General features: G+C 39.7%; 1 pseudogene; it reads right to left on the bottom strand.

The window, feature by feature from the left end:
- Window positions 1-12,436: 12,436 nt before the first annotated feature.
- On the bottom strand, window positions 12,437-14,180 carry LOC100349217 (pyruvate dehydrogenase (acetyl-transferring) kinase isozyme 1, mitochondrial-like; annotated as a pseudogene).
- Window positions 14,181-16,557: the final 2,377 nt, after the last annotated feature.

Consider the following 16,557-nt stretch of genomic DNA (forward strand, 5'->3'; position numbering starts at 1 on the left):
CTTTTTCTTCTGCTTTCCCAGGCTGTAGCAGACAGCTGGATGAGAAATGGAGCACCGGGTCCCAACCTGGACCCCATATGAAATGGGGAAGCTTCAGGCAAGGATGCTAACCTGCTGTGCCACAGCGTCTGCCCCTGTTTGCTGTTTTTATTTATTCATTACTGTATTTATTCATTCATTATTCATTTAATATTAATGTCAGCTTTATAATAGAGTTGGAATATTTCAGTGCAAATATTAGACATGTTAAATCATTTTCATGTGTATAATGCATTGTCCTGAAACTCCTTAATTTTATACCATTTCATATGGATTTGAAATGATGTGATAATCATACACCAAGTTTTCATTATACATAGACGTGATTATGCAGACTTCTTTTCCATCTGCTCATTTGTGTTTATTATTGATTTGGCTTTAGATTTACTTTTGCCAATACCAGACAAAAGAAAGTGATTTTACATCTTGATCTGAAAGTAATTCAAAAGAAATAACAATTTTAAAGTGATCTAAATACATTTAGACCTTTCACTCTACTGTGCAACTATTATCTCTGTCATATTTTAAAGTATTTTCATCACTACAAATCAGGTTCCTTATTCATTAATTCTCACATTCAGTTCCTTGTCTTGTCAGTTACACAACCAGCAATCTTAATGGTCCTGAGTGTTTCATATAAATGAAGTATTGGACTCTGTGGATTTAGGTAGGCATGGTGTTTTCAAGGGGCCTCCACATTATTGCAGGTATTTACATTTTTTATGACAAAATGATAATTCCTTGTAGTAATTCATTGTTACAAAAGACACGATTTCTTTTTTTTACTGCTAATTAATATCCTTAGAGTATGTATACCATGGTTTCTTTATCCACTCATCAGTTGATGGATATCCGGGTTGATTCCATACTTAGCTATATTGAATTGAGGTGCAATAAACATGGGGGTACAGATGACCCCTTTTCATGCTGATTTCATTTTGTTTGGGTTAATTCTTAGGAGTCAGTTGTCTGGGTCATATGGCAGATCTCTTTTCAGCTCTCAGAGATTTCCATACTGTATTCCACAATGAATGTATCAGTTGACATTCCCACCACCTGTGGATTAGGGTACCTTTTCACACAAATCTCTAGCATAGGTTGGTTGTTGATTTCTGTATGAAAGCCGTTCTGACGGGTGAGGTGGAACCTGATTGTGGTTTTGATTTCATTTCCCTGATGGCTAGTGGTCCTGAACATTATTTTCAAGTGCTTTTGGCCATTTCAGTTTCTTCTTTTTGAAAAATGAGTGTTGAAGTCATTTTTCATTTCTTAACTGGATGTTCACTTTGTTGCTGTTTTGTTCCTATTGCTTTTACAGGGAACTGGATCAGATGTGGGGCAGCCAGGACTCAAGCCATTGACATATGGGATGCCAGCACTGCTTGTAGAAGCTTACTATACTACACCACAGCCCACCTCCAGTTTCCATTATTTTTTTTTATTTTTATTTTATTTTTCAAGGTTTTTATTTAATGAATACAAATTTTCATATGTACAGCTTTTAGGGTTATAGTGTTCCTTGTCCCCTTTCCCACCCTCCCACCCGTACTCCTGGTCCCTCTCCCATTCATTTTCTATTAAGATTCATTTTCAACTGACTTCATATGTAGAAGACCTACTCTTTACTAAGAGAGATTTCCACTCTTTGCACCCAGACAGACACACACGACATGAAGCACAGTTTGAAGACAAGTTTTCCCTTAATTCTTGTAGTACAACACATTAAGGACAGAGGTCCAGCATGGGGAGCAAGTGCACAGTGACTTCTGTTGTTGATTTAACAACTGACCTCTTAGCTATGATGTCAGTGATCACCTGAGGCTCTTGACATGAGCTGCCAAGGTTATGGAAGCCTTTAGAATTCACAAACTCTGTCAGTTTTTTATTCAGGGGCATATATGAAGTGGAAGTTCTATGCTCCCTTCAGCATAAAGTGCATCCTTCTTTGATGGCATTTTCTTTCCATTGGGGTCTCACTCACAGAGATCCTTCATGCAGAACCATTTTTGCCACTATGTCTTGGCTTTGCATGCCTGAAATTCTCTCATCATGTTTTCAGTCAGGCCTCAGGGGCTGATTCTGAGGTCAGAGTGCTGTTTAGGGTGTTTGTCATTCTATGTGTCTGCTGTGTGGACTGCTTCCCATGTTGGAACTTTCCCTTCTTTGTAATTCTGTCTATTGTTATTATCAGGCACTTGCTCATATTTATGTGATCCCTTTGTCTGATATTCCTATGTACATGATCAAGTTGATTCCATATCTTGGCTATTGTGAATTGAGCTACAATAAACATACAGGTGCAGATGTCTCTTTTATTTGCTGATTTCATTTCCTTTGGGTACATTCCAAGGAGTGGGATGGATGGATCCTAGGGTAGGGCTATATTCAGATTTCTGAGGTATCTCAAAATTGTTTTCCATGGTGGCTTTACCAGTTTGCATTCCCAGCAGCAGTGAATTAGGGTACCTTATTCCCCACATCCTCACTGGCATTTGTTGTTTATTGATTTCAGTATGAGAGCCATTCTAACTAGAGTGAGATGAAACCTCATTGTGGTTTTCATTTGCATGTCCCTGATGGCTAGTGATCCTGAGCATTTTTTCATGTGTCTGTAGGCCACTTGGATTTCATTTTTTGAGAAATGTCTACATGCTTTGCCCACTTCTTGACTGGGTTGTTTGCTTGGCTATTGTTGAGTTTTTTATCGCTTTATATATTCTGGTTATTAATCCTTTATCAGTTGTGTGGTTTGCAGATAATTTCTCCCATTCTGTTCATTGCTTCTTTACTTCCCTGTTTGTTTGCTGTACAGAAGCTTTGCAATTTGATGTAATCCCACTTGTTAATCTGGGTTTTTATTGCCTGTGCCTCTGGGGTCTTTTCAAGGAACACTGTGCCTAGGTTGATGTCTTGCAGGGTTTCCCCAATGCTCTCTAGTACTTTGATGGTATTGGGTCATAGATTTAGGTCTATAATCCATTTTGAATGGATTTTTGTGTACGGTGTAATGTAAGGGCCTTGTTTCATATTTCTACATGTGGAAATCCCTGTTCTTGCTCCAGGGAGTGGTTTTAGCTACTTGAATGAATATAAGTTGGTTGTTGTAGATTGTTGGATTGATTTCTGCATTTCTATTCTGTTCCTTTGGTCTATGCATCTGTTTTTGTACCAATACCATGCTGTTTTGACTATAACTGCTTTGTAGTATGTCTTTAAATCTGGTATTGTGATGCCTCTGGTTGTATTTTTGTTGTATAAGATTGCTTTAGCTATCCTAGACCTCTTAGGTTTGCAAATGAATTTCAGCATCATCTTTTCTACATCTGAGAAGAATGTATTTGGTATTTTGAATGGTATTGCATTGAATCTGTAATGACTTTTGGAAGAATGGGTATTTTGATGATGATGATTATTCTGATCTATGAACATGGAAGTTTTTTCCATTTTTTAATATCATCTTTTATTTCTTTTTGGAGAGTTTTGTAATTCTCATCATAGAGATATTTTACCTCCTTGGTTAAATTTTTTCCAAGGTATTTACTTTTTTGTAGCTATTGTGAATGGGATTGATCTTAGAAATTCTTTCTCAGCCTTGGCATTGTCTGTGTATAGAAGGGCTGCAGTTTTTTGTGTATTGATTTTATATCCTGATGTTTTACCAAACTCTTTTGTGAGTTCCAGTAGTCTCCTTGTGGAGTCTTTCAGTTACCCTATATATATAATCATGTCATCTGCAAATAAGGGTATTTTGACTTCATCCTTACCAATCTGAATCCCTCTCATTTCTTTTTCTTGCCTGATGGCTCTGGCTAAACTTCCAGTACTATATTGAATAGCAATGGAGACAGTGGGCATCCTTTTCTGGTTCCATATCTCAATGAGAATGCTTCCAGTTTTTCCCCATTCAATAGGATGCTGGCCATGGGTTTGTCATAAATTGCCTTAATTATGTTGAAGAATGTTCCTTCTAGACTAAATTTGCTTAGAGTTTTCATCATGAAAGAGTGTTGTATTTTATCAAATGCTTTCTCTACATCTATTGAGATAATAGTATGGTTTTTGTTCTTTGATTTGTTAATGTGATGTATCACATAGATTGATTTTTGAATGTTGAACCATACTTGCATACCGGGATAAATCTCACTTGGTCTGGGTGAATGATCTTCCTGATGTGGTGTTGCCAAATTCCAGCTTCATTCCATTGTGGTTCGAGAAGATGCATGGTATGATTTCAATTCTTTTTAATTTTCTGAGACTTTTTCTATGGCCTAGTATGTAGTTCCATGCACTGCTGAGAAGAATGTGTATTCTGCAACTGTAGGATGAAAAGGTCTGTAGATATCTGCTAGGTCTATTTGGTCTATGGTGTTAAGTTTGATGTTTCATTACTGATTTTCTGTTTTGTTGATCTGTCCATTGCTGGGAGTAGGGTATTGAAGTCCCCCATTCCTATGGTATTTGGATCTATATCTCCCTTTAAATATTTTAACATTTTTTTAATAGCCAGGTTCCCTATAATTAGGTGCATATACATTTATAATGATCGCATCTTCCTGTTGAATTGATCCTTTGATATTACATTGTGTCCTTCTTTCTCTCTCTTGGTGGTCTTTGTGTTAAAGCCTATTTTGTCTTATATTAGAATGGCCACTCCAACTCTTTTTGGTTTCGGTTGGCATGGAATATCTTTTTCAATCCTTTCACTTTCAGTCTGCAAGCATGTTTTTTGGTAAGATGTGTTTCTTGTAGGCAGCAAACAGATGAGTTTTCTTTTTAAATCCATTCATCCAGTCTGTGTCTTTTAACTGAGGAGTTGAGACCATTTACATTCAGTGGTACTATTGTTATGTACCGACTTTGCCCTATCATTTTTCTGTAAATCGTTCTGTTTATGTACTTTGGATTTCACTTGTTCTTTTGCTGGCTAATTATGTCATTTTGCAGTGATGTTCCTGTTTCTGTGTTTGTGTGTAGCACATGTTTGAGCGTGTTACTTAGGCCTGGGCATGTACTTAAAGTTTCTTTCAACTTCTATTTGCTGTGAAAGATCCTTTTTCTCATGCATTCATAAATGAGAGTTTTGTAGGGTATAGTAATCTGGGTTGACCGTGTTTTTTCTCTTAAGAGTTGGAATATGTCTTGCCATTCTCTCCTTTCCTGTAGGGTTTGTGATGAGAAGACTGGGGTGAGTTTATCTGGGTTCCCTCTGAATGTGATTTGGCATTTCTCTTGGGCACATTTTATGATCTTTTCTTTATGTGTTACTGAGGAGAGCTTCTAGTTCTGATGTTCTTTCTTCTTCTCTTTGAGGATTTTTTTGAGACTATCCACTGTATTGTTATATACTCTCTGAATTCTTCACATCTAAATTTCATTCTGATTTCTCTTCAATATCTCAATTTCCTGGGAGCACATTTCCTTTAGGTTGTGAATGTGTTTTTTATTGCTTCTAAGTAATCTGATGATTAGTTTTCTGAATTCTGTTTCTGGAATATCTTCAATCCCTTGCTCTTCTGCTTCTATTAATGAAGAGCAGATGTAATCTTTCATTCTAGGGCTAATACTATCTTCCTTATTTTTATTAAAATTTAACCCCTTGTTTTTCAGCACTTCCAATTTCTTTCCTCTTTAATATGTGTCTTGGTGCTTGTGGCAAGATTTCCCTCTGCTATGTGTCTACGTTGCCAGTGGAAATATGTAGTTCCACTTCTGAAAGTCCTGCTTCCTTCTGGATGGTGATGGCGGCCGATAGAAGGGCTCTGGTGCACTAAGCCCTGCCTACTTTGGCCACGCTCTGGTGTGTGAAATGAACTAGGGATTTCAGTCTTTAGAACTTCTCACTGTCATATAGCTCATGTGGTGGTGGTGGTGGGGGAAAGTACTCTGAAATGTTGTTATCCTTGTTTCTGGGTGGCAGGTGTGCAGTGAAGTAGCCCCACATTCAATGGACATGCACACAGAAGGTAAATATAGTAGCACTGTGTTTATTTTCAGAGATGTAAACAGACACTACGGCTTCTCCCAGCTGGCTGCCAGTCTGATTGGAGGGGGAGACATAGGTGGGCAGGAGTATGCCCTAGTTCTCTGTCCTTTCCCCTAACTTCCCTCTGGGAATTTCAAACAGTTGCCCACTGCTAACTGCAGGTCTGGGGAATCATAAACTTACATCTCACCTGGTACACCCAGGGAGAGGGGATGGTGTCACATCAGTTACCCCATTTGGGTTCTTCTTCACACCTCTGCTGTGGCTCAGTGGCTGTTTGCTTCCCAGTGTGGTCCTGCTCCATCTCTGCTAGACTCCTGGGCTTCTCCACTCAAAATTCTTGTGGTTCTGTCACCAGCCTGTATCACCTTTTCTAATTAACTGTTTTCCACCTTGAGACTGAGAACATCTTGTTGCTCTACTGCCATCTTGGCTCCTCTTCATTATTCTTAAAAGTGGAAAAGCATCAGAACAGGTTATTTCCAACCTCCTTTTGAGAGCTTTTTCCCCAATTGAGGTATCTTAAATTACAAATGTCCTCATCATCTCCAACACAGTAGATAGTTCCTCATAGAATTACTTCTTTCTCCCCAAACCCTCCAACAGTGTCTTCAGCTCCTATAGCCTGAGAAGCACTCGGGTGTGAGATACCATAACTTTATGGGGTTGTCTCAGAACATAGGAAAACTTCCTGAGTCATACTCAATTGTGTATGAGTAGCCATTAGCAGATGCCTTGTCTAATATCCAAGTCAATTTGTATTTGATTCCTTTGCATTTTAAAGCAATTGTGTAATACGTGTGTATGTAAATGTATTACTTTGATTATGTTTAGGAAATACAGAATGATCATTTCTCCCATGTGTTCAGTAGATGATAATCAAATCACATGTTTTTAGGTTCTTAAGTTATTTTACAGCTTTGATTAGCACTTAATAGTTCTGTGATATTTTAGAGTATGTATGCAACATATGCCAAAATAATTTGAGTACCTCAAATTATTCATAGAAAATGGAAGGCTCTTAGACAATTGAACTATTTGAATTCAATGCTTACTAAAGGCAAGGCACCAGTGGTGACTGGATGAAAAATCTGTTTATATTAAAATTATTAGACTTTCTGTTTTACAGCAGTTTAAACTTACAAAGTATTTGAGCAGAATACTAGAATTTTCTTACGTGTCCCCAACTCCTTTAGCTATCCTCTATTGATAACATCTCATGACAGTAGGATAGTAGGATAAAATGGACAATTGATGAGCCACTGTTGATGCATCACTTTGCCTAAAGTTTCTAGTTTACTTTGGTAAACTTGCTTTTTTGTTGCACAACCCACAAGTTTTGGCAGTGGAATAATGACATGTATTCTCCATGATGGTATTCTAGAGAGTATTCCTGAAAACCACTTGCACTCCAGATACATAGATATCTGTAGGGTGTTCTCCTGCCCTTGGTGGTTATAGTGCTGAGACTAGAGATGATTTCCAGCTGATTTCTCTGCTTTAGGGTAAAAATGGAGACTTTGGCACTTAGCTCCCATGGCCTCATAAGGGCTTAAATGAGAAATACCCATGGTTGTAGGTGTAAAGCTTCATGGAGTTAGTGTGGATACTAGAACATTCGGGATAGGTGTCATACATGGATATGTGAACACCAAGATCGATTGATGTTGATGTACTGATTAGGAATCTCTGAATTGAGAGTGATGAGTTGGGCCACAGTACTTGGGAACCTGGTACTTGTGGGTTTCTCTGTGCACAGGATTCCTATGAGATCTGTGTGGGAAACAAGGAAATGTTCTGTGCCTGCCCTGGATACTGGGTGTGTGGGGCTGCCCCTTCCTCTTTTGTCCTTTGGGGAATCTGATGCTGGAATGCTCTTGGCTAAGTGCTGACTGAGACTGGCCCCTCCAGGTTCTCACCTGACAGCCCCCATTGCACCCTGTGAGGCAGTCTATTCGTGTCATATTTAATTGCAGTTTGTCTCTAGGATCTTGCTATCCATAGACCTTGATATCATCATAGCACCTGGGGTAGAAAAGATGTGCCAAAATTAGGTTTTTCATCTTGTATTTTTCACCTGGACACAAGACCTCAGCTGCAGAGCCCCAGGGAAGAATGATTCCATACCCCATGGAAGAGGAGGTGGCTTGGCAGAAAGGAGTTAGATTGAAGAGCATTGGTTCAGCTCTCCCGTCCAGTAGAAACACACACAGATGTGCATACATGAATGCAGAAAAATACAATAGGTGTGTGTACCTGCCTAGCACTGAAGGTTCCTCTACAATTGAGTTCTAGGGTTTTGTACAGATTTCCTAAATGCTTCCTTTGCTTTTTCTCATTCCCCTACTGCAGGTTCCCTTCCTTGTGTGTTCACTGGTTGATAGTTTGTGCTTTCTTGAGTTACAAAACAGCCTTCATAATGATGGAGATATGGTGATTGCTGACCCCCCCATGTATAGATGCATCACTAAGAGAAGCATCAATAATCCCATATTCATATGCCAAGTGTAAGTGTCCTTTGCTTTCTTTATATTTTCTGTGGTTGTCCTGTTAGTTATTTCTTGAGGATTCTGAAAATGGTTAGACAAATGCTTAGATAATTGGTGAGATAAAATTCTGTGTCTCTGGCCTGTCCATCCCTTACCTCACATAGAATTTGTTGATAATTTATTTGTGGTCTCGTGATCACATTTCTTTTTCACCTATCTCTGAATTGTGGGATGAGAGACTGCTTCTCCTCATAGAAGAAAAGAGAGGGTATTGTCTTCTCTTCTTCTCCACTATGATCAGCTCAGAAATCCTATAAGCCTCGGCAAAACACTGTCTCCCAACTGATACCGTGAAATGAACACCCTTGTGTTTATTTGAGCTCTTCCTCTTGCTCTGCTCAACTTTTCTGCAAGGCACTTGTTTTTGGGTCCATAGAAATGCTTTTTTTAGAAAATCCCAATGGAAAATAAAAGATAGACCAAGACAGAATATGTTTCATTACAGACGGTTAACATTTTTGTGTTCAGACAACTACTTAAATATAGATATTTCAAAATATAGGTTATTCTGACTCCTCCCTTAGGTTTTCCTTCCATAGTAAAATATGATAAATATTTTTCCTTTATGATTATTCAGGCCTAAATATATTTTTTAGGTCTAGCATAATTTAATTTGAAACCAATTTTTGAATGTTCCTCACTTTCTAACTGGCTTCTACCTTAATAATGCAGTCAGTAGGAAGAGAGTACAAAGATCTTTGATAGAAGATAGATGTTAAGGCATCGATCTTTGCATTATGATTTAAGCCAATGGATTCCAAGAATCCATAATAATGGACCACATGATTTGTGCAACCAAGCATTTCGTGTGATACAGTATTGTAGGCTTATGTCCGCAGAGCCCTCCACTTTTATGATGATGGATACTAGCCAGTTATAACAATATTATTCCCTTCACATTGATGATCTTAACAGGTGGCCTGAGTTGGTACGTGCAAATAATGCCTCACTGATACTTTTATTTATTAGTACTTGTGCTGGCCTGCTGCACCAGTGGAACAGAACCTGAAGGAGGGAGTGGCAATGAAAAGAGGGACAAAGGTGCAGAGAATGGAGCCAAGACAACAAGGCTTATCAAGGCTCATTTATTCCAGTGTCTCAGTGATATTTATACATAACCAGCTACAGCTCAAAGAAGCACAAAAGATAACAACATACACACGCAGCTTATCAGGCTTCCAGTAACACAGATAATTTTAACACAGTGTTCTTGATCATCATCCTCCTTCAGGATGGGAGTATGTGACTTTTTTTTTTTTTTGCTGGTCTATGCTTTGTTTATTGCCTTATAGAAAACATTTTACAAAATAAGAAGGTAGACGTCCCCTTTAACATCTTCATGTAAAAATTTCACAGTGCAAGAAAGTGATCACTTTTAAGTATGAAGACATCCAAAGGCAGCCAGTACTTAAGTATAGCACAGAATATTTTTTCTATCACTTTCTTAAAAATGTTGGCACATTACTCGCTTGGGTTCTAACAATTAGTGAGTGTCCACTTTCTGTCCTTTGAAACATTTTATATCCATACTGCATATTAATCCTGGTGCTCAAAACAGCTAAGAATCTTGAAAAACCTCTCAGATAGCTCAGATGGCTTGATACCAACTGGTAAAAGATATACCAGAATACTTTGCATGTAATCGTCTGTCCATTACCACAATAACCAAGTATAAAGCTTAAAAAATGCTAAAGGAAAATAATTTCACTTTTCCTTTGCAAATATCATGTCTTAGCTCTTAAGAGAGGACAAACTTTCTTGGAGGGGGAAATATTTTATCAGTAAAAATGTCAGGTTTAAGTTAGTTATTACAAATGTCTCATTTAGGAAAGAAAGTGAACATTTTGATTCAAAAGAGTATAAAAATTTCATCATTACAAGCTTAATTTAAAGCCAAAAAATTGTAACATGTCAAACTAATATAAATCAGTATATTCTACTGTTTTTCAAAGAATCCATAATTGAGGAACAATAGCTTATGTAAGATACCTGTTTTTTTTTCTTTTTTGACAGGCAGAGTGGTCAGTGAGAGAGAGAGACAGAGAGAAAGGTCTTCCTTTGCTGTGGTTCACCCTCCAATGGCCACCATGGCTGGTGCACTGTGGCTGGCACACTGCGCTGATCGGAAGCCAGGAGCCAGGTGCTTCTCCTGGTCTCCCATGGGGTGCAGGGCCCAAGCACTTGGGTCATCCTCCACTGCACTCCCTGGGCACAGCAGAGAGCTGGCCTGGAAGAGGGGCAATCAGGACAGAATCCGGCACCCTGACTGGGTCTAGAACCCAGTGTGCCAGCGCCGCAAGGCAGAGGATTAGCCTAGTGAACCACGGTGCCGGCCTAAGATACCTGTTTCCGACATTTGGTCAGATTCACTGGTATAAGAAGCCCTAGACAAAGGATACCACCTCTGAGTTTGCAGGTCCTCATTTCTTCAGTGAGGGTGATAGACTCTGTGCCCTTTAACAGCCCTTCCAACCTACAGGTTTATACAGAATTGTTAACCTTGTGTGATCAAAAGAAAGTGTTTCAACTCAATGTCATTTTCCAGATAAATACAGTTCTCCCATTTAAGTGGTGTGCTGTTCTTTAAATGTTTAGATTTTGCTTTAAAATTTATTTTCATGGCATCTATCACCTTAAAAAAAGATAAGGTACAACTAACAACACAGCTCTTGCTCTAATCCTATGCAACTTTGGGTCAGGCTCTGTGTGAAAATGAGTGTGGTGCACCTGCTAGCTGCCTTGAAGACCAACAGAGCGACTATGATATATCGAAGTATTTGTAAACTACAAATTACCACATGGATGCAAAGGATTTTCATAAATCTAGGTTGACTTTTCCCTGGTTAAAGAAAAAAATCTGTATTTTAGAAAATAGGCATTCTTTGTCAATACTTAACGCATTTATGATTCTGACTCTGGTTATCTGTCTCTTTTCTTACAATCACTCTGTTCTGTCTCCAGTCACTCTTCTAGTTGCACCAGGCCTAGACTCAGTTTCTCTCTCCTGGAGTGCAGAAATCTGACTTTGAAATAGGTGGAAACCACCATAAAGATTGCTGTTACTTTGGCAACTACACTGTCAACACTATGCACTCTACAGAAGTAGTATCATAACTAGACTAGCATCTGACTCACCTAGGAAGTGTTTTAAAACAGCTCTCTGGGCTCCTGCCCACAAGATGCTGATCCAGCAAGTCTGCAGCAGGACCTGGAGAAACTTCTTAAAAGCTGCCCAGGTGATCACCAACAGTCAACTGATTAGGTCCGTTTCAAGGATTCACTGCTCTGTCTTCAATTTCTTCTCTATAATTTTAGCAACTGCCAGGTCATGATTAATATAAAATTTTCCCTTACATTGATCACCAGCACACTGGAAAAGATTGCCCATGATCTTGGCTTAAATCCACAGGGAACTAGTCATCACAATCTTTTACAAAAATTTAAGATTATAAATTAATTTCAGAGCTAAGCAATGCATGTAGGCAGTGAAAGGTAGCTGGTCCTAGGTTTACATGGTATATTTGTAGTTGGTCACCATCTTATTTCAGTTGTCACTACTCAATAAAGGATAGCAGGAATACCGCCAAATCACAGAAAGATGGCTAACCAACTACACTCAGTATTTATAAAATGCTTCTAGCATACATAAATTAAAAGTATTTAAAAAAAAACACAGCTTCCTATAGAAACCCAGACATGCACACTTCTGAAGTCTCTGGAAAGAAAAAATTGACCAAAACTACAGGTGTTTAAAAGTATGCCCCATTGACTGGTAGAGATTCATCCTTTAGGAGCTTTACCAGGCACAAGTGGAACTCAGCTTCCATTTGTTCTGCAAGAATGACATGTGAAGTATTTGGTATAATGTAGTTCTGAATGCCATCCCTTCCAAATTTAACACAAAAGCCAGTTTGTCCCCAGCTCAACTAGGCACTGTGGAATGTTCTCATGTCCTTTGGCTCTTGGCTGGGGACACACCGGTCGTCAGCTTCATGGTTGGTGTTGTAATCCTTCCAGACAGCCTTGTTATACACAGGCAATCTTTCTATGGATTCTGTGGACAGAGCCTTAATGTAGATCACTGCATCTGTCCCATAACCCTCCAAGGAATACAGCTTTAGGTCTCCCTGGAAGTACTGGGCATAAAGACGGGATATGGGCAATCCATAACCAAAACCAGCCAGGGACACTGCGCGGGAAGTCCAGGCAAGGTAGGGGTGCAGTTGAATACATGTAGTTGTAGAGTCTGTCAATTTTCCTCAAAGGAACACCACCTCCTCGGTCACTCATCTTCACAGTCAAATCCTCATTACCCAGTGTGACATGAACTTGAATGGGGAGGGGGGTTAAACACCTTTGTCGGCATGGTGTTCCATGGTTGCTCTCATTGCATTCTTGAAAAGTTCAAACACCATGTGATAGAGATGGGACGGTACATAAACCACTTCTATTGGCTGTCCTGGTGATTTTGCATTTAATTCTTCAAGTTCTAGTTCAGGAGAGTTAATATAATACAAGTCACACAGACGCCTAGCATTTTCATAGCCATCTTTAATAACTTCAACTACATTGTAGTTTGGATTTATGCTTCCAATGTTCGTTCTTTCTTTCTTTCTTTCTTTCTTTCTTTCTTTCTTTCTTTCTTTCTTTTGACAGGCAGAGTGAACAGTGAGAGAGAGAGACAGATTAAAAAGGTCTTCCTTTGCCGTTGGTGTGCTGCAGCCAGCGCACCATGCTGATCTGATGGCAGGAGCCAGGTACTTGTCCTGGTTTCCCATGGGGTGCAGGGCCCAAGTACTTGGGCCATCCTCCACTGCACTCCCTGGGCACAGCAGAGAGCTGGCCTGGAAGAGGGGCAATCAGGACAGAATCCGGCACCCTGACTGGGTCTAGAACCCAGTGTGCCAGCGCCGCAAGGCAGAGGATTAGCCTAGTGAGCCGCAGCGCTGGCCCCAATGTGTTTTCGATGAGATGTACTTCCTTTCCCACAAAACAATAAGGGGTGCTGATTGAGCAACATTCTAATTGAAATGTGACTCATGTAGAACCAATCCAAGAAGTACTGAACATTCTGGCTGGTGACACGATCCACCCCGAAGCTCTCCTTGTATTCAATCACTCCCTGAGCCATTGTGGGAATGACGTCATCGTGGCAGTTCCTGATCTGGATCACAGTATCTGTAAAGTCATAAACAGCTTTTGCATCTTTAGCGCCTTTGTCCTTAAAATCAAGAAGCTCCTGAAGGCTCTGGATGTACCAGCTTTGCACCAACTGAACAGATGGCATCCTGAGAAGATTATCTGGAAGGAGACTTATTTCTTTCAGTATATTTGCCAATCTAATAGGCAGCTCCTGCCGCAGAAACATAAACGAAGTCTTTTCGCAAGCATTCACTGATCCAAAGTCCAGGAACTGCTTCATGGAGAGCAGGGATGGCGAGAAGCATGTAGAAGTCCACTTGGCCCAGAATGCCGCTGTCCGCCAACACTGGGCCGGAGCCAGAGCCGGAGTCCGAGGCAAGGCTGTGGTGTCTGCGGGGGCCTATGGCATGCAGCTCCGGGCCCGAGCCGGCCACGGTGGCTCTGCACAGCAGCCGCGCCAGCCTCATGCCAAGCCCCGCTGGAGGAGCTGGAGCCCCAGCACCAGGTCACCACTGGGCGCCTCAGCTGGGCAGTACATAGTATGTGACTTTCTTATCCCAGGAATTCCACAAGCCAAGATTGGCCTTGACTTGTCCAAAGGCTGCCTACATCTCCTCTTTTTTATTTTATTGAGAATGGCCTCTGTCTTAGGTTGCCCTCAGTCATCTCTGTACTTACCATCATTGGTAACTGGCGACTTGGCCTAGAGCCCTGTATTAGGTTGGTACAGGATTCTGAGTGTCTTACCCAGCTCTGAGGATCATTCCAGCTAGGCATTAGGTGAGAGTCAAGGATTGATAAGATATTTGGCCAAATATCAATTATTTTCATTACAAAGGAGGTTTAGCAAGAAGTTTTAAATGATGGATCTCAGTCCATATAGACTGTAGTGAAGTTAACGTAAGTTGTAAAACACACGGAAAACTTCCCATACAAAGTAGGAAAAGCAGTAGTGGTCCAGCCAACATTAATAACCAATGGATCCTCTGAAACTCTCCAAATGATAGGGGCTTGTTAATGAACATATGTTGTATTTCACTCTTAAATTTATCAATAACAGACTCTGTATATGGCACATTGTTAGTAATGTTAAAACAACACCCCCCAGGCACAGATTCACAGCATATATGATCTTTCAACAGCAAGTAATTGATAGCTGCATGGTAGAAAAGGGTTCCTGAGCAAACGTGATCCAATTCTTCAGCTATACTGGATAGTGCAGTAGCAGTAAGATTGATTATTTTGGTCACCAGACATGCATGCCTTCGTAGTCCAGGATTATTTCCATAAGCCAATCCAGGAACTCCTACTACCGATATAGCCATGGTAAAGGCAGTGTCTTCTCTGATTAGGATGACATTGTCATCGCAGTTCTCAGGTAATGAACATTGCCGATGTCAGCATCGGAGCCACATGGCCCAATGAGCAGTTGCAGAAATTATCAAGGGCTAATGATGTAAAAGCATATTAGCTGCATTAAAAAAACCCCATCCATTAGGAGCCCATATTCCATTCCAGTACCAGATCAGGTCCATTCCATTGATTGGTGATAGGATCCCTCCATTTCACCATTGCTCTTTTTGCAGCTGTTTGTGTATGCCAGTGTCTATCAGCTACAGAAGGACCATCTTTATCCAATGTGAGAAAATTTAAAATGAATAAAACATGTGAGAGCCATTTGTTAGGAGAATGGGCAGAAAGCCCAAACTCTCCCTTTTTTTATTTAAATATTGCTTTAAAGTATTATGTGTGTGTTCAACAAGGCATTGACCCTGAGGATTATAAGGAACACCAGTAACATGAGATATAAAAAAGGTTGCGCAAAAATTTTCAAAGAAGTAGAAATATAAGCAAGTCCATTATCCATCTTGATTTATTTTGGGGTTCCCAAGGAAGAAAAAGCTTACAAGCAATGGGCAATAACATGTTTTGTAGCATACCTTTATGTAAGGAAGCAAAAATAAATCCAGAACAAGTATTGGTAGAAACATGTATATACTTCTTTCTACTAAATTCCGTGAAGTGGGTGATATCCATTTGCCATCATTGACTGGGGAACAAACTGCGAGGGTTAATTCCATAATAAGGTACTGGTAACAGGATGGAGCAAGTAGAACAGGATTTTACAACTTGTTGAGCTTGTTCTTGAGCAATTTTATGTTTTAAACGTAATGTATGAGGATTTAAAGGATGTAAAGTGTGATATTATGTTGTTATTTTGATAGAATATACATGAAAAGCAGAATCTGCCAAATGATTGCCCTCTACCAAAGGTCCAGGAAGATCAGAATGTGCTCACATATGACCTATAAAGAAAGGGCAAGTACACTTTCGAATGATAGTGGAAATGTGAGAAAACAAAGTAGAAGCAGCAGAAGATTCAGGAAAAAATGAACAGGTTTATAATTGAGGAACCGATAGGAACACATATTTGATATTGATGTGTATGTTAACCACTACATCCAAAGTAGACTGCAATGCAAGTGGACCAGCAGCTAATTCAACTAGCTGTGGAGATGAAAAAGTGGTGTTCATAACAGTATGTTGATCATCATGAATTACAGAAGCTTGACCAGTGTTGAAACTGTTGGTAAATATCAAGGCAGCATTCTCTAAAGGTTGAAAACTTGTATTTTGTGGTAATACACAGGTTGTCATAAAAACCGTGATACTTTATCTGCTGGATAGTTATTATGAACTTGTCCTGAAAAAGAAGATAATCCAAGAGGCCAATCTTTGGCGAAAGACAGGAGTCAAATCAGCTGTTTGTCAGTATATGGTTGACATATACATGTCAGCTCTATCCCAAATATCTTTCTACATTCTAATCTCCCTTTAGCTATA

This window comes from Oryctolagus cuniculus (genome assembly GCF_964237555.1).
Source record: "Oryctolagus cuniculus chromosome 16 unlocalized genomic scaffold, mOryCun1.1 SUPER_16_unloc_1, whole genome shotgun sequence".
Classification (NCBI taxonomy): Eukaryota; Metazoa; Chordata; class Mammalia; order Lagomorpha; family Leporidae; genus Oryctolagus; species Oryctolagus cuniculus.